Raw genomic sequence first — 3,368 nt, forward strand, 5'->3', positions numbered from 1 at the left:
ATATATATATATATATATATATATTGATATTGTATTTGACTTTCTTGTTTTCTTGATCATTAAAGTTTTTCTTTTTCTTCTTCCTTTTTTGAATTTTGTTTGTTATGCACATATAATTTCATGCTTAATACATACCTACATTTTGCTTATTTTTCTTACATTAAACATTAATTAATTGTTCAACATATATATATATATATATAGAGAGAGATAGATTGTAAAAAAAGAATGTGAATGATATGAAGGGTTATTATTTTATATGCATGGATATAGATTTTACAAATTCTAATAGCAGTTTACATACCTATATATAATTATCACGTATTCATTTAATAATATAATATTGACTGCTTTATTATAATTAAACTGTCTTAGTGTATAAGATAATCTTTATATATGTCGATAGTATATGATATTCCTAAAAAACAAAATACTTGGACCGTTGAAATATTTTAGATGCATACCTCTAGGAAAAAGTCATTGCATGGAAATGGTTGCCTAGCATGGAGGTGATCATCTATCTATGTTCAAGGATGATTATTACATCTGGCAGGATAATTCTTATATCAAGAATTCTATCATTAGTCACACATAAACATGCAATTAATTAACAGTCACCCTACATTTGCATGTCAATAATTTATATTTACAGGATATGGGAGTGCCAAGACTATTAGAATGCAAGAGAAAATATCAAAGTTCAAAATTAATCCTTCAACTTCTTAATTAATTAATTAATCATCTTGCAAGATTTTAAGTGCAATAATTTTTCTACCTTGTATTTGGTTTTAAGGTAAAGCTCTTTAATGCAAATATATGTATTTAAATACATTTAAATTAGATAAAAAAATGCAACATGATTGATTGATGATAGACCCTGTTGAATAGCTTAAGTATATACAAGATTTTAAATATTTTAATTTCATCCGCTATGATCAAACAGTTGAACTTGACCAAACAAGCTTTGATTAAAATATATTTACAAAGAGAAAATTATAATAATTTAGAGTTAATCTAAAATTTATTATCTTTTTGTAAAAAATATATAAAGTTGAAGTTGAATTTGAATTCTCTCTTTTTTCTATAGATTTCCTCGTGTTTATATTAAAAATTAAAAAATAAACATAAAATTGTAAATATGATAAAAAAAAAGGTACTTAACTATGTCGATTCTTTGTATATATATTCTATTACAAATAAATCTAAAAACAGATGAAGTTAAATCAAAATCGTGAGCTCCTAAAGTGAAGTATATTGAAAATGGCTCAAATTTCAATTAATTTGCTACAATCAATGATACTTGAACTGGATTTTAGACTTAACTCTACATCGATATATACAAAATTCATCTTTCAAAAAAAAAAACAATAATGCCCAAACTCTCCATTCAAGAAGAAGTGGATCAACCCGGAGCATGCAATGAGTTAAATCCTAGTAAATAACTCATAATTTCACTCCCAACCCTAACCATGATGAGTTGAGGCACGATCTCTAACTTAGCAAGACAAGAAAAAAAGAACTAAAAAAAGGTAAAATAAATAAAGTGGCATGATCTCTGGCTAGCTAGCCTCCAACATCAAATTTCGTGGAAGTAAATGATGATGAGATATCATCAGAAAGATTTTATATATACTTTAAACAGTGACTAGTAGCTATGCTGAACCCTTGAGTGAACAGGGCTGCATCATATATACTTTTGTAGAGCATAGGGTACTGCTGAAGAATCTAACAAGTGCCATTTGAAGCATAGGCAGCTGGCCTGTTTTCGGGGGGAATCAAGCAGCTTTTTCTCATGCTAGCTGATAAAGGAGGCTGTTGCGGTCAACCAAAATTAAGACAAAGTTTAAGTAGAATCGAAGCTGAAGTGCTGTGAAAATTGAAGACAAGCCGCTGATGAACATGTACTATAAAACAACTGTTACACGACGTTCTAGTTCGAAAACAGGAGCCTGGTGCCCTGGTATCCTGAGTCTGATCAGTCTGACTAAAAGAGTAGGCAGCCAGGATTAGTATGCAACTTGAAGTTACTAATATATCCCAATTTAGTCATTCCTGTTGGTATTTAAAGGTAGGGCGTTGTAACTTCCCCTCGGTGTTAGAAATTAGTCATTGTTCATTTTGTTTAGGTGATTATCTTGTTTTTAATTTATGTTTAGGTGTTTAATTTTATTTTGGATCTTTTATAATTGCAATATGAAATAATCGGACAATTAACTTTTTTAAAAAAGAAAACATTATAAAAAATTAGATAACGATACATAAAGTGTTGATCTCAAGTCTGCTGTTATGAACAAACCGTTTTCAAACTGAGTACGATATTAAAACAAATAGAATTATCTTTTAAGTAGTTTGATTTTTGTATATATCACGTGCCATATTTTAATAAAATATTTGGTTAATAAGACTATGTGATACATTGTCCAAAACCCACACGCAAATGTATGTGAAATGTGGGATAAATGAAATGAATATGGTTTGAGAGTGGGAAAGAGGGAGCAACAACAGGGAATGGATAGATGGTGGCCAAAGAAAGTGGATTTGTGGGGGCTTATAGATTTTTTTTTTGTTTTTTTATATAGCTACTAGTGTATTTATCTTTTCGTACGTACACATATAACTTTGTTTTTGTGTGAATATATAGTACATTTATTTTATCAAATATTTTATAAGAATAGTAGAGAAAAGATCAAGACTAAATATTGCAGCCTCTCTCCGTTACTTTAAGTCAAGATATTTGCCAGACTGTGCGGGACTATTTATGCATACGCTACTGCACACTTGCCAAGCAATGGCTCCTTTGACTTATGTTTGCAACCAATTAAATCCTTCAACAAGGGGGAGCCCCTTTTCAGCTCACAAATCATCGAGCAGTGAGGACAATTGGGTATTGATCGTGGAGTCCAAACCTGTAAGCCCAACCTATTTGAGGGCAGGCCTTTCTTGAAAGAGGCTGCAGGTTTGGCATGCCTGGCTGCGAGGCTGTGCAGGGGTAACAGCTTGGGCATGAATTGGGTCCTTTCATTGTCCTTTCCAAGGGGAATGAAGCTTCCAGCTGTGGCCTTGCACTCGGGAGTAAACATCGCAAACAGAGTTGCCCCAACAATTTATGAGAGAACGAGAAAGTAGGCCTACGTTTGAGAATGTCAATGTCAAGGGTGGATGAAGAAATAAACTATTGGCAAAACGAAATGCATTATTGTTAGGTACCTTATTCTATGATGGTAATGCAAACTACCAGATAATCATCAACACATCATCATAATTTTATATATTTATTTATTTATATCATTTTCATTGTACAATTCAACCATAAGATATGATGGATGGATTTAGAATGAAGATTCTAAGTTAGAATCTGATTTTTGAAA

This window comes from Theobroma umbraticum, unplaced genomic scaffold (assembly GCF_002168275.2).
Source record: "Theobroma umbraticum cultivar Fairchild unplaced genomic scaffold, ASM216827v3 scaffold_4583.0, whole genome shotgun sequence".
NCBI classification, from domain to species: Eukaryota; Viridiplantae; Streptophyta; class Magnoliopsida; order Malvales; family Malvaceae; genus Theobroma; species Theobroma umbraticum.